This window comes from Coturnix japonica, chromosome 1 (assembly GCF_001577835.2).
Source record: "Coturnix japonica isolate 7356 chromosome 1, Coturnix japonica 2.1, whole genome shotgun sequence".
NCBI lineage: Eukaryota > Metazoa > Chordata > Aves > Galliformes > Phasianidae > Coturnix > Coturnix japonica.
The window spans coordinates 141,442,998-141,464,806 of NC_029516.1; the positions used below are offsets into that span (position 1 = coordinate 141,442,998).

Genomic DNA, 21,809 nt, shown 5'->3' on the forward strand with positions numbered 1-21,809 from the left:
ATGAAAAACACTATATACAGAAATGGAAATTTCCTTTTAAGAACTGTCAAGAAGGATATGAAAATTCATTAAGAGTTGAAAGATTTAAACTAAAGCAGAGTACTTGACAAATGCTTAGAAATCAGTGTAACTGAATGAAGCCTGGGAAAATATGTGCATTAGGCAGAACAAGATCCAGTCATGCAACTGTACAATAAGAATATAAATGATTATTTGTAAAACATACTATTTCTAAAAAAAAAAAAAAAAAAATTATGTATGAACACTCACAAATAAAGTCACTGGAATCCATTAATTTTGTTTTTTGTTTTGTTTTAAGTTTTTTGTTCTTCCTATCATTTTTAGCCCCCTCTTTCAGGTGACAGTGGAGAAGAATGATTTTATATGGGGACCTGAGCAGCAGCAGGCTTTTGAACAGATTAAACAGGAGATAGCCTGTGCCATGGCCCTGGGGCCAGTACAGATGGGACAGGATGCAAAGAACATCTCTACACTGCTGCTGGAGAGAAAGGTCCTACTTGGAGTTTGTGGCAAAGAGCCTCAGGAGAGACCCGAGGCTGACCCCTGGGATTTTGGAGTTGAACGTACAGACAGTCCAAAGAGTGCTACACTTAGAAGGAGATCTTAGCTGCGTCTGAGAAATCTACATTTTCCATATATTTCTTTGACCTTTTTGCTGGTTCTGTTGGATTTGTTTTTGTGGTTCTGTCAGATTTGGAGTTTAAATAAATTGTAACATGGCCTTATAAAGGGGTGGGCAATGATTAGATGTCATGATCTTTCTGTCTTTTTTTCTTTTTTTTTTTTAAATATTTATTTATTTATTTTCAAAGTTTGCATTTACCATAACAAATTATTTCTAACCAAAACTTCTATCCTTTGTCCATAGAAATATACAAATAAGGAAGTAGTATCTTAATGTATGGAAACATTTAACCATAAAAGATCTTTTCTAATTTCCAGGCAGTAGAAACTCGTATCAGGGTATAATCACAGAAAAGTCTTGAACATAAGCTCTTTTAAACACTTGAAATGGATAGTAGAATATGTCACAGTATGTTCTCCACCTTGCTATTTATTGGTTCCTTTCTTCTTTTGGGTTTACAGTTTTCATTCACTTGTGTCAGTTTTCAAGTATGATTTATGTGGCACATGTAAGGAAACATATCATACTCAACTTTACTACAGACTAATAAATTGATAAAAAGTATGTAGCTGATCTTGTAGGTACAACTCTTTTTGATTCACAAATACTATTGAGTAAATAATCTAAAATGACTAAGTGCCTCACTAGCTCTGAATTTCCCCAGGAGTGCTTTGATGTGAACACCTGATAATCTGTTGGTAGATGTATCCTTCAGACCTTATAAAAGGTATGCTTACATTGTTATTTCCAGGGCATTGGCAAGACTAGTGATTTATTTATTTATCTATTTATTATTTTAAGGAATAAACACAGGAAGACAAACTGATGTCTTGTTTGTATTTTGTATTATTTCCTTATGGCCAGAGGAATTTTCCAGGCTGTCAAATACTTTAATGCACACCTTACACTGACAGGGTAAGTTAAGCATTCTGGATTTCCCAGGACAATGCTTTACACAAAGAGATGCTGGCTTGGAGCAGATAATTTAATTTTCTTAGTTCTTCCTTTTGAAACAATGTTGCTATACAATATAGAAAAAACAATCCTGTGTGAGGGAATGTACCACAACTCCTGTATCTTCTGCAAGCTGGAATTTTGTCCCTGTTGAAGAAAAAAAAAAGTGGGATTTTTTTTCAGTTTCTTTCAGCATTTCAACTACTGCACTATTACAGTGGATTACTTAACTAATGTTTTACTGATAAAGTTTATGACAAGGAAAATTATTTATGAGGGACTTATATGGCAATAAAGTTTGCTTGTTGTTATTTAAGACTTCTATACATCCACTCAAAAGTCATAGGTAGAGGCAGTGTATTCAGAATGTGGGATCTAGGTTCAAGACTCTGGTTATGCAGGCAGATCAGAATGAGACTCCCTAGATACATATACATAATCCAAACAAAGTGATACCAGTGACTTTTAAAGTCAAAGAGGGATGGGCTTTATAGGCTTTACATATTTCCCCAAGAAGGTAATACGGGTAGAAGCACAACTGAAGCACCTCTTCCAGCACACACAGCATAGGAAATAAGCAGGAGAAATTGGAAACTGTGATACAATTTGAAAGCTATAATCTTAGAGCTATCTCAGAATGATGGTGAGATGATTTACATAACTGAAACACCATGTTTGAGGGCTATGAGCTTTTTAGAAGGAAAAGGTAAGGTTGGAGGAATGAGGGAGCTGCCCTCTGTGTTAACAGGTGGCTAGACTGTGAAGATCTGCCCCTGAGAAACAGTCATTTACAGGTTGAGAGCCTGTTGTTAAAATCAGGGACTGGACCAATAAAGAACATCTGGTGGTCAGGGTCTACTACAGGCTGCCTGATCAAGGGATGTCTGTCAATGAAGCCTTCTTGTTTCAGCTGCGAGAGGCATCGTGTTTATAGCCTCTCATCCTGATGGAGGATTTCACCCTCCTGGATTTCTGCTGGGAAAACATCATGGTGAGATACAAGCAACCCAGGAGTCTCATGGAGTCCATTGATAACTTTCTGGTTCACATATTAGATGGACAGATCAGAGGCAAATTGCTGCTGGACCTGGTGCTCACCAATAATGAGGTGATCATGAAAGAGGTAAAGACTGGAGGCAGCCTGAGCTGAAGTGACTATGCCCTGTTCAAGTTCATGATTTGACGAATGTGGACCTGACAAGAGTCAGGACCCTGAACTTCAGGAGAGCAAACTGAAGGCTTTTTAAGGAATTACTGGATGAGATCCCCTGGGAAACTGTCCTTAGGGACAAAGGAACAGAACAGAGCTGGCAGCACTTCAAGGATGCCTTTCTGAGAGCATTGGAGCTCTCCATTCCTCAGAATAGGAAATCAGGAAAGCCAAGGCACAGGTGGAATTAAACTTGGAAAGGGATGTGAAAAACAAGAGTTTCTTTAGACATACTGGGCAGAAGAGACAGGCAAAGGAGATTACAGCCCCCTCTGACAAATGAAAAGGAAGAACTGGTCTACTCAGACATGGAGAAAGCTAAGGTACTTAACGAATTATGTGCATGAATCTTCATTACCAGTTAGGCTTCCTATCCCTCTTGTACCTCAGGTTCCAAGCTGGGGTCAGAGGAGAAAAATCCTTCACAGTGTAAGAGTGGAGCAAGTCTGAGACTTTATATGACTAAATGTACACAAACCTATGGGGCCAGCAATACACATCTCAAGGTTCTGGAGGAACTGGCTGATGTGGTTGCCAAGCCACTCTCCGTTATATTGGAAAAACTGTGGCTGTTAGGTGAGGTCTCTGGTGACTGAAAAAAGGGAAACAATACTTCCACTTTTAAGAAAAAGAAAAAAGGAAGACCCAAGGAGCCGCATGTTTATGCCTGGGAAGATCATGGAACAGATCGGCCTGGAAGAGATATTAAGGTTTAAAAAGGATGAGTAGGTGAACCGAGACAGCACAGCTTAACCAAGAACAAACTGTGCACCCTCAGTAAGCTTGCAAATGACACCTAATTAGTTGGGAGTGTGGTTCTGCCTGGGGGTAGCGACGCCCTACAGAGGGATATGGACAGGCTGGAGAGCTGGGCTGAAGCCAATGGGATGAGGTTCAACAAGACCAAATGATGAGTCCTGCACTTCGGCTACAACAACCCAGGTCAACACTACAGGCTTGGGGCGGAGTGGCTGGGAGACTGTGTGGAGGAAATGGACCTGGGGCTGAACATGAACCGACAGTGTGCCCAGGTGGCCCAGAAGGCCAAGGGCATCCTGGCTTGCATCAAAAACAGTGTTACTAGCAGGAACAGAGGTGATTGTCCCCCTGTACTCAGCACTGGTGAGGCCACAACTCGAATTCTGTTTCCAGTTTGTGGCCCCTCACTGCAAAAAAGACACTGAGGCATTGGAACGTGTTCAAAGAAGGGCAACAAAGCTGGTGAGGGGTCTGGAGCACAGGCTGAAGGAGCTGGGAATGTTCAGCCTGGAGAAGAGGAGGCTCAGGGGAGACCTTATTGTTCTCTATAACTTCCTGAAAGGAGGTTGTAGTGAGCTGGGGGTTGGCCTCTTTTCTCATGTCATTAGTCATTAGTGATAGGACTAGAGGGAATGGTTTCAAGCTGCGCCAGGGGAGATTCAGGCTGGACATTAGGAAATATTACTTCTCAGAAAAGGTGGTGAGGCACTGGAATGGACTTCCCAGGGAGGTGGTGGGGTCACCAACCCTGAGTGTGTTCAAGGAGCGACTGGATATTGTGTTGAGGGACATGGTTTAGTGGGAGCTATTGGTAATAGGTGAACGGTTGGACCTGATGATCTCTTAGGTCTTTTCCAACCTTGGTGATACTACGATTCTAAGACATTCTATGATCCTGTGATTTGCATTGCCATTGCCATTGCATGACAAACACTGGATGTTAGCAAAGTCAGATTTACCAAGTCCAAATTTTGACTCTAAAGTTATCTATTGCATCTTGCTTGTAATTACATTTCAGAGGCAGAGATTGTTTCAGGTTGGGTAATACAGTTATTCATCCAACTTTTATTGTTTGGAGAAGGCCTCTGTAAAGTTATTTCCGGCTGAGATTCATGGACCTGTGTATCAGCTTAGAAAAGTTAAATTTATATGTTAGCACTGCATCCAATAGGGTACAGTGTAGATAACTCTCAAATAGGACTTAGAGAAGCATAATTAAATTGTATTCAGTATCACAAAATATGAACGTGTGAGAACATTACAAGAGTCTTACTTCTGCTATTGTAATGCTGAGAAAAGATATTTACTTAATTAAGGTGATCTAATTGTAATCTGGTGTAGAAACTCATTTATTAAGGATTAATTACAATAAACAAATGCTGTTTATACTTACAAGTACACTATTAAGCACAACACAGTATAAAATCCAATGAACATATGGCATTTGCAGAACCAGTAATGCCACCAAAAACATAACAGTTGTCAAATTTTATTAATCTTATTATAAACTACCCATGTACTGTAATTATATGATCAAGTTAGTCAGCCAGCTCCTTTATCTGAGCTTCTTTTTTCCTTTTGAGTCACTTGTATCTTGGAAGGCTTATTATTTATGTATCCTGCACTGTTTTACTCGATGTTAATTATTGTAGGAATAGGGAGTTGAGATATTCTCTTGTAATATTGCAATAGAGCAGTGATTTATGATGGGGATTAATTTTGTCATGTTTCAAATTGTATCTACTTATGTGTAGTTCTTAGCAAGAAAAAATAGCCCACTGCTCCTTACGTAATGAGCTATTAAGCTCAACATGTGAACTTACAGTGTCCTTAGAAATAAAGCATTTACATTTATTTCTCATTCATGTCAGAGGTTAATAATTTCAGAAGTTAGTAGCTTCCGTGTAACGCAAGTAATCAATATTATGTTGTTTTGCAAGTAGGAATTAACATGAAAGTTATCTCAGAAACAGATATTAGTAGCACCCAAATTAAATAAACATACAAATAAATAAGAAAGACCCACAACTTTTCAGTAACTGAGGAACAAAAAAATCCGTAAGAATTAAAAATTACTTAAAATTACACTTAAAATTACAAAAAATTACACTTAAAATTACAAAGTTTTAGAAGACAGTTGTAATTATTTTTAGTATGTAAATATGGTCTGGAAAACATAATACAAAACCTCCAAGTGAAAAGTTATAATAGCTGAAAGAACAATTTGCAGGTAATTCCTGGGAGGCTGAAAACATGCAGGAAAAGTCATGAAATACTGAACATACTACATTTGAGAGGGAGCCAAGCACAGTTGTGAGATTAGAAGATAGTTCTAAATGTTTTTCTTGCTCTCTGCTGTATCAACACAGGCCAAAATTATATCTCATAAAGTCCTCCATTCAAAGTTAAAGTCTCCGGTCTTCTTATAGAAATTAAGTTTCTTTAAATTACTTAACTTTATATATTTGTATCTGTTCAACTGACACAAGAAAACAGTTCTTATAGCAAAATTCTTTCTCAAAAGAGCTCTGCAAAAGTTCTGCCTGTAATTAAGTGACTGTAGTATTAGTAGCTATGACACATATAAATAAACAAGAACAAATTACCTCACAGGAATGTATCAGATGAATTCCCATCAAAAGCAAGCAATCATTTTTTTTTTTTCTGAAACTGCATGGAAACTTGTATTGCAAAGGAATAAACACGAGTAATTTTTAAAGACACTTTTGGGTGCAGACAGAGAACTACATCTCCATAACTCTTCAGTTTATACCAGCAAATTAAGAAACTCTAAAGGAATGATGTACTGCATAGATGGAGAAAGTAGATATTGATCCAGTAGCTTATGAATGCTTTTATCTTTCTATGAAGAAAAACAAATATTTTAAATCCTGCTCTTCCTGGAGACATGGGATGATGGGATGGGGGAGGGNATACTTGTTATGGTCTACATATTAAAAATGAGGACTGTTAATTGTGAATGGAGAAAGCAGCCTCCCTAGAGATCAGTACTGTCTGAGTGTAATTGCACTGAATAGATATTTCTTGCTATTGCCTGTCTAATTGGCTTCTCACTCAACATTCTAATCTTTGTCAATCTCAAATAAATAACCTTGTTTAGGAAACTAGAAGTCTAACAGAAATGGCTAGGATTTCAGTCTACAACAAACATATCTGAAAAATAGGCTTACAAATTAGGTACTGCAACAAATACAGCATCTAAATTCATTTCTAGAACTAATTCCATACTGTTAGTGGAGCAAGTAAATCTTACTGAAAGTGTTTATTATAACAGTGCTTCTAAATAGTAAACTTTATCATTTCAAAATGAGTAATTCACCTGAAGGAATTATGTCATATGATAAAATTCGAGCCTACAATACATTTCACTTTTATCATAATTATCCTAGTTTATTTCCTGAAATCAGATTGACATCTTTTTGAGTACATAGCTTTAATTGCTTTTGTCTAATAAGCAAGCAATCAAAGAATAAAAATTTTCAACCTATGTTTACTTCCCTAAACAGAGACCTAATAAATATGACTTATACAGATGACTTCATTAAAAAAGATTTTTGCATATTCTGAGTTCTCATATGGATGACTCTGGATAAACCATCTTTAGTGGTTGTGATGTGTGACATAAAACAGTAATGTTATTATATGTTATTTTATTAATTGAATTTGTATACAGGCAGAGTAATTCTTCAGGCTGTTTAAATAAGAACTAAAACATAATAATAATTGTAGATCTTTTACATTTAAAATCACTACATTTTAAAAGATTATGGGTCTGGTCAAAAATTTCTGTAGGTTTACCTATACTTTCAAAATGTAATTAAAAATAGCATTCCATAAATCTTCATCAGTAAACTCACAACCGACTCTAATATTTTATGAAAAGGTTCCTTCTCTTCCCTAAAGTCTTTTGACATCTTTTGTTCTTCCATTTTCTTCTACTACCTTGCCAGAGTAACAGTTCTAAAAATTCATCAAGACCAATATAAGCCTTTAGAATAACAAAAGGAACAAAACCAAATCCAGTTTCTTCATTTGTCACTCTTTTTTTCTTTTTTTTACTTTTTTCCTAACTCTTCCCCATCTCCAGAAGTTGAATGCACTACGTCAAGAATAATCTAGTATTATCGTATTATCTAAAATAATACAAATAGGTAATTAAATAACTCTTTTCTTTTTTTTTTTCTTTTTTTTTCCTTCCTTTCTTTCTTTCTTTCTTTCTTTCTTTCTTTCTTTCTTTCTTTCTTTCTTTCTTTCTTTCTTTCTTTCTTGCTTTCTTGCTTTCTTGCTTTCTTGCTTTTTTTTTTTTTTAAATATAGTGCTACAGAAGGCAGATGTCTTCAGATATTCCAAGCAGTTGTCACCTGACTAAGGCACAGATCCTGTGTCACGTCTGCTAGATCTCTTTCAACTCTGATGCAATTGAATGGTGCCCAGGAATACTATTGACTGTAATTTAAAATTTAGTATTTATACTAAAACTGTTATACCATATATTAAAAAGAAATAGATAAATAAATAAATAAATAAATAAATAAAGGGTAAATGCAAGTAATGTTAAGTGTGGAGGGAAATCCCACCTCATTTAACACAATGCCTACTTAGTCTTATGGTCTTACCAAACTGATTGAGATTGGACTTGATGATCTTTAAGGTCTTTTCCAACCTGAGTGATTCTATGATTCTAATTCTTCTGCCCACAGCAATATAGTGAAAGATGGATCTTAACATCCAAAATCCAAGGATCAAAGTTCCTGACTGCACAGGAAGCAGAGGCCACAGTCTATGCGCCATGCATGGTCAGCAAGCCCCAAAAATTTCCCTGCAATTAAAACACATTCACAGGAGGATCAAGTCTGGAGCAACGTGTGTATCGGGTTCACCAATGTGTTACTTCCACACGTTTTTAAATTTATTTATTTTTTTTTAATTTAGTATACAAATTATGGTAATTGAATTTGCAACTATATTTTAGCTATGTTTTGTTTCAGAAACAAATGAAAAGCATAGTGAACAGCTAAAATATAGGTATTAATTGCAAGTTCTCGGGAGGAGAGCTGAAGGAAAAAAGGGACATCAGGTGACCTTGCCAGGGGTTATATCTCCTCTCTGACCGCAAAGCCCCCTGGGGAATGTAGTTCTTCTCTTCCAGATAGATGCCCAGAACTAGAGCATTAACATTTTAACTCCTAGTGCCCTACATGATGTTATGATGTGGAATACCAATAAACAAAAATCATAAAACCATGACACCTCTTTTTTTTCTTTTGTTTTGCTTTTTTTTTTAACAAGATAGATACTCAAGTACGCTTCTTAAGTATGGGTAAGTTTTAGTGAGATGATGATGTCACACTTCATAAAGAAACAAGCAACAAGCAGAACATGACGGATGATTATACCGATGCACCAGATACAGAATATATATATATAAAGTAATTCTTTTGATTTATTTGATAAAAGGAATAAAAAATAGAGTGATATAATAGTTATCTAAGTAAGTCTCTCAATATGAAATATTACAAGTGGCGTTACTATAAAAGTTTGCTGACTACAGATAAAGCAGGAAGAGGTGCACAACAGTGATGAGCATTTAATCTCTTTTTATCACTGACATTTCAGTCCTCCCAGTTATCTGTGTTAAAAATATAATAATACGTCTGTACTTAAAACAAGTGCTGGTAGAATGAAGGTTGTCTATAAATAGCTCTGAAGTTATGTAAAACTCAGAATCTTAGGACTGCAAGACAATGACAAGTCTGCTGGCTGGACCCTTCCCTGAGATTAGGTTAACTGAGCAGGACATGACATGACATGAAAAATTGTTGGATGTGACAAGTAACAGTGTGATGACATAAATTAGAGACAGCACCATGAGGCATGGAAAGTGTGTACAGGTGGTTAAGGCAGAGTTATCTGAGATGTGGCTGAGCTTCACAGGTAATTGGAAGGAGTACTGGGGACCTTTGGGATGGCAGTATATAGGCCAGCAGTGACTAGACAGCCACATCAATAATAACCTGCAAGGTTACACACGGAATGGTAGTAGAAATATCCAGTTTGGTTAAAGACAAAGCAAAACTGGGACCAACAGGGAAAAAAGAAAAAAAAAAAAGAAAAAAAAAAAGTAATTAAGAGTTGTTTGGATGTTTAACAATAACATTTTGACACAAATCTTGTTATGTTAATTCATGCAACTCAGATTTTAGCATTTCAGTTGTTGATATAAGTCAGCGTAAGAAAGAGGAACACGCTGAAAACAGCGATATGAATCTTTATTGGTTCAGAGGTCAGATTAATAGTTCTCTTAAATTATTTGAAAAAGGTACTACTATTCATGGTTCAGAATTCCTCCAAGCACAAGTAACAATTAGTATCAAGATACTTCTTTGTTTACTGCCAAACAGGTGGAGATATGAAACAGGCAAAAGGATATAAAAAAACCAAAACAGTGCATATGTACTAGATGGAGTAAAGTACTGGAAAAAGAAATTGCCTGAGATCTGAGCCACTTTATTTCACTTATCTAAGAAAGTACTAGAACTAGTTCTACTCAAATACTTACAATTTCTTTTCTCAACTAGAAACAATTAAAAGTGGATTTAATAAAATGAAAGTTCCCATATTTTCCAGCTTCTACAAGTTTTTCTATGCTTACATAGGACACTCTGAAAGTAATGTCTCCTATTTATTTCCATGAAAACTACAACAGATATGAATAGCACAATAACAGTACTGGTTAGAGAAAATTCTCAGCTAGAAAACATTATTTTTCATCAGTCACCACAATTAGCTATGCATTTTCCCCAAAAATGAACACAAGCCTGCATGCCATGCTCATAAAACTCAGTGCTAGCAAAGGCGATCAACTGTTGGCTGTCACCATTGCTAAAATGCAACACCCACCTCCTCCTCACTGTGCTCACATTCATTGTTTGATCTCCATAAATGTGAAGAAAACATCAGTGAATGTCAATGGATGCTTCTTTTTTTTTCTTTTCTTTTTCTTTTTCCACATCGAGAAATTCAGCGATACTCCTCTGTTTCATACGCACTTCCATGTCAGACATCTTGTCAGACTGCCCCTCTGCTGCCATTTGTCGTATGGCAACAAAATATAACGGAGTATTGTTGGGAAGTCTACTGTCATAGCACCAACACTAACCTCTGTTATCGTGAGCAAACATCATAAAATAGGAGATACTGCTTTCAGAACATCCCTTGTATAAAGTACTATGAAGAATTTGTATGAATAATACATTTTTTCTATTGCCATAGATAAGTTGTGTTCAACAAAATGTAAATAATATCTGAAAGTCTTATTTGATTTTGATGCACATTTTATTAATTATTAAAAGGTATGTGAGCCAGTTCATTAAAGACTGACATACAGTCTACTTAAATTGTTTAAATTTATGATTAATTCTTAGATTATTTGTGAATGGGAACACATTTAATTCCCACATTTTCTGGAAGTCTCTTGGGAATGCTAATAGGTAGGTACCTCTAAAGGTACTAACATAAATACTCGTGAATAAAAAATTTCTACTGACTGGTGTTAATTCAGAAGGATCATTGCTCCAGAGATCACACTCATCAGGGATCAGTCACTAGAGAAGGCAAACACACTGATACTTAGCATGGTAGCTCATTGGCTGTAACTATCTACAGCTATCTAGCTATGTATTTAGTCATCTAAATAACAGTTTTCAAAAAAAAAAAAACAAAAAAAACCCATGAAACTTATTGTAACTTTCATACATAGAAAGGTGAAAATATGGAGTTTCATGTATTTTATTTAATTCTTTTAATTGCTCAGGACATCTACAATATACTTGATGCCAGTCAAAAACCTGCTAAAACAAGGATATCCGAATGTAGTCTTTTTTTTTTTTTCTTTTTTTTCCATTTTTCATTTTTACGTTAATGAGTGTCAACTATATACTGACTTCCATATAGTTGAAAAAACACAGACCCATAGCATAGGCAAAGTCTGCACAGTAACTTCCTTAACATTTTCAACTTCCTCATGCATGACATGATAGGACAGAACAACTGGAATGAATCTTCAGAGATCATCAAGTCCAATTGTACAGAAAACAGAATACATCATTCAGTTGGCAGTGCACTTCAAACAGGCATAAGTTTCAGAAACTACATGAAAATTCAAATCTTTCAAAACCAAAAACAATGCAAAACAACTATCAGTAACAACCTGGTAGCTAGAATGAATATGAAAGATTGCTGTTGTCTCAATTTAAAAAGTACAGGCTAATTGTCAAATTGAGTATACACAGTTTTATCACAAATAATATTATAAATCAAAAAGTTGATAAGCGTGATTCTATCAATTAGAGCTTACTTCAGTCAAAGGCCTCACCTTTAAATCATCAGATTCCAGTGTTTTGTAGGTTTCTTTATAATGGAATTCAAGCATGTCTAAAGATACTGCACTCCTACTGGACAGGTGGACCTGCTAGCCATCTAGGTATCTATAGATGTACACCTGCATCGACCCTAGCCATTGCAGAAGCCTAATCACTGCCTTTGTTACTCATACCTAATCATTAGTTATACACAGCTGCAATCCAACTATCAGACTTAGGCAGCATTTCTCCATCTTACATACTGATTTAATTCACAACTGTTGTAACTAATAAAAATTATTGCAACAAATTATTTAGGGAAATTGTAACTTTCTATCATAAGCATTTTTTTTTTTTTAAAAAAAAAGCAAAAAAGCATTTGTCAAAAACATTTACAGTTGATTCAGATGTCAGGAGAAAATAGATTAAGAAATGTTTGAGATTCATCTCTATTTCCCAATTCTACAGTAACATTTATGTACAGATTATAAGTGATTACCAATTATATCAAAGCGTGAAGTTAAACATATTCACTATGACAGAAATTGTGGTCTCGTGACACTGAAATTGATGACATTATCCCATGATAAAGGATTTTGGCCAAAGGGTTAAAAATGTAATGCAGTTAATAAGGTAAAATTAGAGAAATCATAGTAGGAAAGCCATTCAGCATACAAGAATAACTGTAACTATGTGAAACCACACTATACTACAAGGTAATGCATTCAAAAGCATTAAAGAAATTACAATAACCTAGTTTGAATTAAAACTAATTAAAATGGGGATAAAAAACATGCACACAAGAATCACAGAGTCACAGAATGGATTTTATTGGAAGGGATTTTTGGTGATCATCTGTCACCTAGAGTGGCTTTTTTTTTTTTTTTTTTTTAACTTGGTAGGACACAGGATATGAACAGATGAAATATCACATGTAAATATAATTACAAATACAAGACTTTACTTTTCAAGAGGAAGGGCAACAGAAATAATTATTTCCTTAAAGAAACAACTTATTTCTAAAGGAAATATTGTAACTTATCCCCAAAGTCTGAAAAAGTTATTTGATTGTGGTATTCCAAAGATGCAGCACAATGAGATGCATTGCAAATAAAGACTTCACTGTCATTAACAGATTCTTATAAATCAAAGTAGCATACAGAGATTCAGCACTGCTATGTATGAATTTCTTGATGATTTCCCATAAATAAATGTTCCTCTATTTAATCACAAAGTCAGGAGCAGCCTGAGTATCCATCATGTCTCAAGAATAGAGGGTCTATCTGCAGATCTGAAATGTAAGAATTTATACTAATACTTCTACCATAATATGTCACTTGGTACAAAAATACAAGTTGCAGGTAGAAATTTTTGTGTGGCAAAAACTTAACTTCCTAAACTGGAAATATATAACTTTGCACAGTCTACAATGCCATCTACTGCAACAGAAAATAAGTGAAGTGTAAGGCAGCATCATCTGATGCCAAATAACATTCCATGCAAAGGAAGAGACCTCTGTGAGAACACAATTCTTAAATGACTTGAAAACAGCCAAATGCTTCTCTGCTAAGAAGTGCACATATCCATTGACTAAAAGTGATACAGACAGGAAAACGCCTGCAATGGACAATGAGACTATGATACAGTGAGAAAGTGAGGAGACATCACAAACATCATATAACATTTAATGTATGTTTTCAAACACACATTTCCAGAGCAATATGATTTATTCCTTAAGTAATTCTGTGCAACCGAAATGTAGACGTATTTCTAATGGCTTTTCTTGATACAGCACAATAACATAATTTTGCTTACACCTTTCGACTGAAAAGAAAGTAAAAATGTATTTGTTTACATTGAAAGAAGTTAACTTCTGCTCTGTACTTCAAGATTTTTCACATTAACTTTAGGCTGTAGAAGGAAAATATTCATTTAGAAATACATAGAACAATAACACTCAGATGACAGAATTTTGTACTTTATTTCTGAAATATTGAAACGTCAGTATGCTAATATAAGGCTACCATATTTTTGACCGAAAGTATTTTTCTGAACAACTGTATTCTATAAACCATTTATTCCTCAAAATGAAACTATCAATATACTCATATTTTCTTCTTTCAATATTCATTTTCTTTACTTTCTACATATCTACTTTTCTACTCTGACTTAAAGCCATATGGAAGGCATATAATACTATCGGACAAGATTCTGAAAAGTAAAATAACGCCATGTTTATGAATCAGATTTATAAAAAGAAACATTAATTTAAAAATAAAATAAGCACAGAGAAACATTATAAAATAACTAGTATCAGTTGTGGGTAAATATCAGAAATCCTGTTTGTTATTTAGCTCAACCAATCAACTTCTTCATTTTGTATTCAGTGACTGTTGAATTCACATTACATCCCAGTATCTTCTGACATTAAGACTGTTGATTATTCAGACGCCCGCACCTTGAAAGCCATACCAGCTTGGAAAGTTGCTCAAAAGACAACTTCCCTGATGATACAGCTTTACAAATTTGCTTTTATTCTTACCGAATTTCTTAAGAGAACTCTAGAAATCGTTCATTTTCTGTCAAATGCTGAAAGGTTCTCAAGGGTGAAAACCCATGAAAACGTATTTTTCTTCTTTACTTCACAGGAACCTTTAAGCAGAAATGTAAGTATCATAAGGTCACATCTAAAACAGTAAATAAAATCTCCCAATGCCTGTTTTCTGCTCTGCTCAGTCTCTGGGACTCAGGCCAAGAAGCACGGCACAATTTACCTCCATATGGCTAACTGCTCTTACACTCTAAAACTCTGACTATATCTAAAGTGCCTTTTGAGTGTGTTTCCTATGCTAATTCCTGCACTAGTTTCTGAGAATTATAGTCTGCAAAAAACATTTCAGCGTTTCAGTATATGTGATAATGCCTTAACAGTATTGGCCATCTTATGCCACATCCATTGGCTCTGTTTAATCTAGTTAATTCTAAATTAATTTATTGATACATGTGTAGTGGTAAACTCTAATGATTATTATTATTAATTTATTTTTCACTTTTTATTCTATTTTCAAACTTTATTATTGTTATATTCTAATATGTAATTTCAGAAGTTTTTACTTCAGATTGTAAATAGATGTTAAATAAATGATCAGCAGGAACTGCACCTTTTTTGAACAGAACATGAAAGCAAGTCCCTTCTTAGAGTTCAGAGTCAAAGAAAAATATACAGCCATTTCCTGAAGCTAGCTAAGAAAAAAACATTTTGTTTGTATCACCAGAATTTCAGTTGATGGCGCACAGATGCAATATCAAACATGCAAGATTGAAATAAAGATTATGTACTAATTTTACAAAGATACTGAAATGCTATCACATATAATTGACAGTAAGAACTTCCATGTGGATTAACAAATGGTACAGACAAATGACTTCCAAATGGTGGAGTAAGACATAGAAGCGCAAAGGTGCAAGCTCTGTTAAACCTGCACTAGGGAATTGTTTGTAGGCATGCACAAACTAGGCATCCCTCACTAAAGTGATAATTATCACAGAGAAACTATGGGAACTAATTTTGGAATTGAAGAACCTCAATATTTTTGATTTCACTTGAAGGACAATGTCTTAAAGCCACTAAAAGTAATAGAAGTAAAAAAAAGTAAGAAAAAAATAATTCTAACATTATTTCCACTATTTTACACTGCTATGTTTTCAAGACATAGTTTACTTGTAATTTTTTTATCCTTGACAAATCATGTAGCGTTTACTCTTCCTAAGTGAATTTTTTTGACTATAGAAATTGCTTTTTTACAATGTGTTTCTACAACTTTAAGAAGCATCTGTTCCTCAGTACACGGTAACTTGCAGTGTTTGTCTAGGCTCATGAGGTAAAGAATAAAATGTCTGTTCAAATCATCACTTAATTAATCATTTTTTTTTACCCAGCACTACTAAGGGGGCAGTTAAGTAACTTCAGAGAACAAAACAGAATCATAGAACGACTCAGAATCATAGAACCACAAGCAGACTGATCTAGTGGCTGGCAGCTCTTCCCATAGCAGGGGAAGAAGGAACTTTAAAGATCATTTAATTCCAACCCCCTTCCATGGGCAGAGTTGCTAGCTACTAGATCAGACTGCCCAGAGCCTCATCCAACACGGCCTTGAAAATTCTTGCTACTCTCTGAAACGATTGTAGCTGGTCATGTGACCACAGCTAGACGTCTATCCTGTACAATCCTAACTCCTGTTAAGTTTGTGAAATAACATGATGTAACTTTTAAACTTATTTGAAAACAAACTCATTTTCTGAAATGAAATCTCAGTTGAAAACTCACTATGGATAAAACACACACAAGAGTTTATATGTTCTTGCTTACCATTTTTCTAGTTTTGTTCTTTCTTTCCATTAGAAAACAATCATAGTCACTAAGCGTGGCTGTCTTGCCTTGGTTTAGTCATTTCTGTTGAAATATTTACAGTATTTTGAGAAGAAAATCAGATCAACAACTTCAAAGCATTATAGGGATACATTATGCACAATTGCTTAGGTATTCATTACTGTCATCTTTACCCAGTTCTGCATTTTTATTATCTATACTGATTCAGAATTTCATAAAGCTTTATACATGACAGAAGTTTTAAAAATAAGTGTAATACAATATGTTTTTATCATGCATGATACTCCCATTTTTTTCAGAAAATCTGGACCTCTTGGTGGACATCCAGTCCCATCAATTTCTTTAGCTTGAGTATTCTTATAGGTATGTTTTCATAGCAACTTTTTAACACTCTAAGACTTTAACACTTCTTGCTCCTGAATGCATGATTAACCACCTACAAAATCAGCATCTTTATAACTGAAGTACATGCTCATTCATTCATGTGAGAATTCTCACATTCAAGTGAGAACTATTTTAAAACTGCTCATTCTACTATCATTATTCTAAGCACAGTAACTTCTCCTTTTTCTGCTTTTTGTTCAGCAAGATCTACTCTCTTCTGGATTATAACTACATGACAAGTTAAAATTAAATCATAAAATTACCCTTAATGCTTTTATTTTGCTGACAGCTACATCCTTTCTATCCTTTCTCTTATTAATCATGATTACTCTTATTATGTATGCCGCTCTGAAAGTAATGCCTCCTATTTATTTTCATGGAAACTACAACAGATACAATAACACTATTTGATAGAGCAAATTCTCAGCTACAAAACACAGTTTTTCAACAGCCACAGCCATTAGCTATGCATTTTTACCACAGATGAACAAGTACCTGCATGTCACACTAATAAAAGTCTTCACCAACAGAGCTATGCCACTGTTGCTGTCGCCACTGCAGAAACACATCATCCACGGCCTCACTGTGCCAACATCCATTGTTTGGTCTCCACAAACATTCAGCAAATGCTGATGAATGTCAATGGGTGCAGTATTTTCCACACGGGGAGAATTAGCTGACACATTTTTAGTTCACATGCAGTTCCTTGTCAGATGCCATTTTGTCAGACTTCCCCTCTGCTGCCATTTGTCACAGGGCAACCAAACATACTGGGATATTGGCAGGAAGTTCAGCTAGGGCCATCAACACTCCCATCTGAGGTTCTGGGCCAACATAACCAAATAGGAGATGCTGATTTCAGAGCAGCCCTCATAATAATGATTAGTGCACAATGATAAGCATCACCACTCATCACCTTCAGACTTGTGTTTGGACTTCATGTTGAATGTGCAGACAGAGATAACTATTTAGAACCTTAACTCTATTGTTAGCAGATTACATTATACTAAGTTTCTTCTGTTTAGAATCTGCTGCCTATTTGAGCAATTGATAATACAACAATCTATCAGTACTTCCAATCCACCAATTCTTGTTGGGGTATGGGGAAGGACACATCAGTAACTTACTGTAAAACATGAAAAACAAAAAAAAAAGAATTAGTCCACTAACGGGAAGAAGAAAAAAAGGGGGTTAATCAAATTTGACCAGCTTGGATATTGACTACAAAGTCCTTTTGACTGAACTGTTTTTATTGCTTGGAACATTTATTAAAAGAATATATATCTCTAGGCCATTTTTTCCTAAAAAGTATGAGCAGGTTTTTTAATTTTTTTTTCTATTTTCTTTTTTTTCCAGACGTAACAGTGAATTTAATTAGTTAGCAAAGCATTAGAAACACGAAAAGAAACTTTCAGAAATATGATACACCAGAGATCTAAAAACTATCCTCTTTTATTTCTTAGCCTAACTAAACAGATTAAGAAGAAAAAGCCATGAGCACTTTCAAGCAAGGTTACTTAAGTTATTCAAGCTCTGTGTGGTTATTATTCTGGAGAAGATGAAAGAGGTGAAGAGTTCAGAAATATGTCATTTAATAAACAAAACAAAAATGCAGTACAGTATGTTCTAGCATGTAACAGACTTGACAGTAACAGACCTGACAATTTATCCACATCTGTTATTATCTTGGATACACTTCATGGGTAAGGATGGGAACTTAAGATATCAAAATGTTTCCCTTCAGTAACTTAAGAGATGTCTATTTTCACATATTTGATTATATGTTTATGTTAACCCCTATATATAGTCTAAGACATCACTGACTAATAAACTAATGTTTTTGTTGTAAGTCCTTGTGCTCTGTACTGTATGTGAGCAAGGTGCCTAGACCTACAACAGAGAATCACTTTTATTTTTCCTGGACAGAGGAGAAAGTTCAGATGTTACCACACTAAGTCTGGATAACCTATAGAATTAATCATATTATGTAACAGAAATTTCAAGTGAAACTTAAAAGACATTTGTGTTCACCTTGTCATGCAGTAGTCTAGAAGATGTCCTTTGCCTCACTGGCAAATGTCAAAAGCGCTTGCAGGGAAACATGAAGATAAGAAATTCTGAAAAACTAAGGAAAACAGTTTCATCTTTTTTTTCTAGGAAAAACGATTTATTCATGAAGTATATGTAGTGACAACAGATACTTCTCCAGTGTAGCTTTTTTTGGTGTAGCTACTGTTCACTGTACATTGACAAAATACTTTATTTATACTTGTGAATGTGCTCTGAATAAGATTAAGAGAGCTTTCTAGATTTCTTTTGATTGTAGCGAAATGTTCATACATTTTCATACCTGAAATTACCTGTAAGATGCTTGTGAAAAATGAGGTGCATATACTAAATTAATGTATCATCTAGTTGCAAAAAATGCTTATATATACTAAAATGGGAGCAAAACAAGTACTGTTAATAATGCATACAAAACCGTACACAGAATACACTGAAGAGCTGAGACTTCAACTATTTAACAAAAATAACACAAGACTTTAAGTTACTGGTGTAGTGGAAGCAACAATCTGTAATAATTTTTTTTTTTTCATTATATTTTCTTGCTAGTCTGTAATGGAAAGCTGATAAAGAACTGAATCACTTTGTTGGGTGATCTGTCATATGTTCATTCAGTGACATCTAAAGTACATATAGAAAAAAAATAAAAAAGTTACAACATACTGTCATTTATATTTATCTAAGTAACAGAATAAAGAAAATCTATTCAACACAGTTTAGATGAAACTAAATAAAAATCTATTGACTACTCACATCAAATGATTAACTGAAGTGTTAATACATTAATCAAGTATTAATCTTATTTGAGAATTTCAACAGGATACGGAAAATAGGCAATTCTCTACAAGTCTTTCCCAATGAATTAAAGGTATTAAATATCATTTGATATTCTAGACATCTCTTATAGCTTGTAATCAGACATTAAGTAACCAGGTGTTTATTATGGATGATTTCACTTACCTTTTCATAAGATGTGCATTTCTGAAGTTTCTGAAATGATGAAAATTTAACCCTATTCTAGATGAAGATTTCTATGCTCTTCTTCCCATTGTTCTGCCAAGCAGTGTATATGTACATATTCATTCACATCAGTTCTCAGACAAAAACATTCTCTCCTGCTTTCTTTAAAAGGGTTTATTTATTTATTTATTTATTAGCACTGAATATTTGAAAGCAAAACTGAGAAACTATGGACTCTGAAGTCCAGTTGTGGAATAAATCAATATTTAAAATGCACAGTGGAACTTTTTCTTCCCTAGAAACCAGGAGTTTATGTCCTGAATTTCTTGTTCTGTTCGATATAGAACTTAAACAAAGTTAAAACAGGAAGCCTAATATTGATTTGCAACTAGAAGTACAGCTGCAGTGACAAACTAAATAGAACAGAAATAAAAGTGCTAATTAATGTTTGAATTCTGTTTCTCTGGAGGATTTTTAAAGGTATAGTGTTTTATTAATGAGGAGTCAGAATGTTCCAACTTGAGGAAAAAGTTGAGTTCCTTCAACTTTTATTCCTGAATTCATAATGAGGTAGTATAACAAACTTTTGGAAGCTCACAAGTGCATCAATGAAGCAGTCTGTAGCAGAGAATACCTTGAGGAAACTTTTTTTCAGTACTTCCCAAGCAACACATCTTTTTTCTAAAATACTACTTTCTAAGGTAGATGTGGATTTCAGGCATTCTGTATGCTATCTTATTTCTAGTAACTTTTCATGCACTGTGATTTATAAGCTTGCAGGTAATGATGTGTAGTGCAGTTTTGCAGTGTAGTATCCTTCTCCCACATTTCACCATGAAGCTTTTAATTCTACAATCATGTCCCAGATGCACAGAATACTTTGTGACATCCATCCCATGTGGGCAGATGTTCCCAAACAGATTTCTGTGTTGTGAAGGAACTTCCCTTGGGTTTAGCACTGTCAGACTGCATTAAGAGCACATATAAAAGGTAAGAAACAGATGTGTAGTACTATTTCAGTTTGACATGCTGTTTGTCTAGACTGTGTTTTCTACTGCTGCTGCAACACTGAGCCAAGAGGCTAATGAATGGAGCCTGCAGAATAAATCGTTAACCTGTAACCTCATCCAGTCAGCATGCAGTCTATTAAGTTTGTACTCCTGTGATTCATGCTCTTGTGTTTACTGCTACTGCTGCATTTGTTTCCATATATTTTTCCCCCAGTTATTATATAGTATAATCCAAACTAAAATAGCCCGGTGCTGGAGAGGGAGATGCAGGGGTTGTGAGAGACAATTAGCGACCTGCCGACTTACTTGTGTGAGGATGACTGAAGCATCCCTTTCCCTGTGTCTATTCACACTGATGGCCCCAGAGCACATCTGCGTCACATGGAGGGGAGGGGGCGGCTTGGCAAGAGGCACTGAGACACACAGAAAATTGCACAGTGAGGACCTTGACAGACTCACAGGCGTGATTCTCTCCCCAACCCCCCTCCTCCTACATACAGCATATATAAAGGAGCCCTGCTTTAACCCTGCACCAGCTCTCTGGCTTTGCTATCCCAGATAACTGCAGGCATGGGACTCCCCTGAGAAATGGGATGGGAAGGCGGGAGGTGGAGAGCGGCTTCCAGGTGACTTCTCCTCCTCCAACAACGCCCGGGAACGGAGCTCCAGGAGGCAGAGGAAGAACCACCTGCCTCCCGCTGTGGCTGCCGCTGCCAGTCCTCTCCGGCAGCCGGCTCCGCTCGCCCCTCTGTTCATCAAATTACCGTTTCTTTGCAATCTATCTCACCCGCTCTTCTCTCGCAAGTGTCTGTCTCCCCTGAGAGGTGTCTCTCATTTCTGCCTCTCTCTCCACCCCTTTCTACTGATCACCGTGCAATTCTCGTCAGCTCTGGGCATTTCTTCCTCTCTCTTCCCTGTGCTGGGTGTCTCTACCTCCTCTCGGCTCTGTGCATCGCTCCATCCATTCATCCTCCCTCTATCTCCGCACTGGTGTGTGCGCGCATCTCCCTCCTGCCGGCGGTTGCCAGCCCTCGCCCTGCAGCGCTGC

The 21,809-nt window shown here is 35.6% G+C and overlaps 1 long non-coding RNA gene across 3 annotated transcripts; it reads right to left on the reverse strand.

The window, feature by feature from the left end:
• Nucleotides 1–972: 972 nt before the first annotated feature.
• LOC107308073 lies at nucleotides 973–21,800 on the reverse strand. 3 transcript variants are annotated; one of them, XR_001552627.2, is made up of 4 exons: nucleotides 21,695–21,800; nucleotides 21,068–21,174; nucleotides 18,759–18,852; nucleotides 973–1,747 (listed from the first exon to the last, which is right to left on the reverse strand). It is a non-coding gene; the product is annotated as an uncharacterized LOC107308073 (long non-coding RNA). The 3 variants fall into 3 exon arrangements; XR_004305928.1 differs by lacking the exon at nucleotides 973–1,747 and adding an exon at nucleotides 11,404–13,241; XR_001552626.2 differs by lacking the exon at nucleotides 973–1,747 and adding an exon at nucleotides 14,086–17,853.
• Nucleotides 21,801–21,809: the final 9 nt, after the last annotated feature.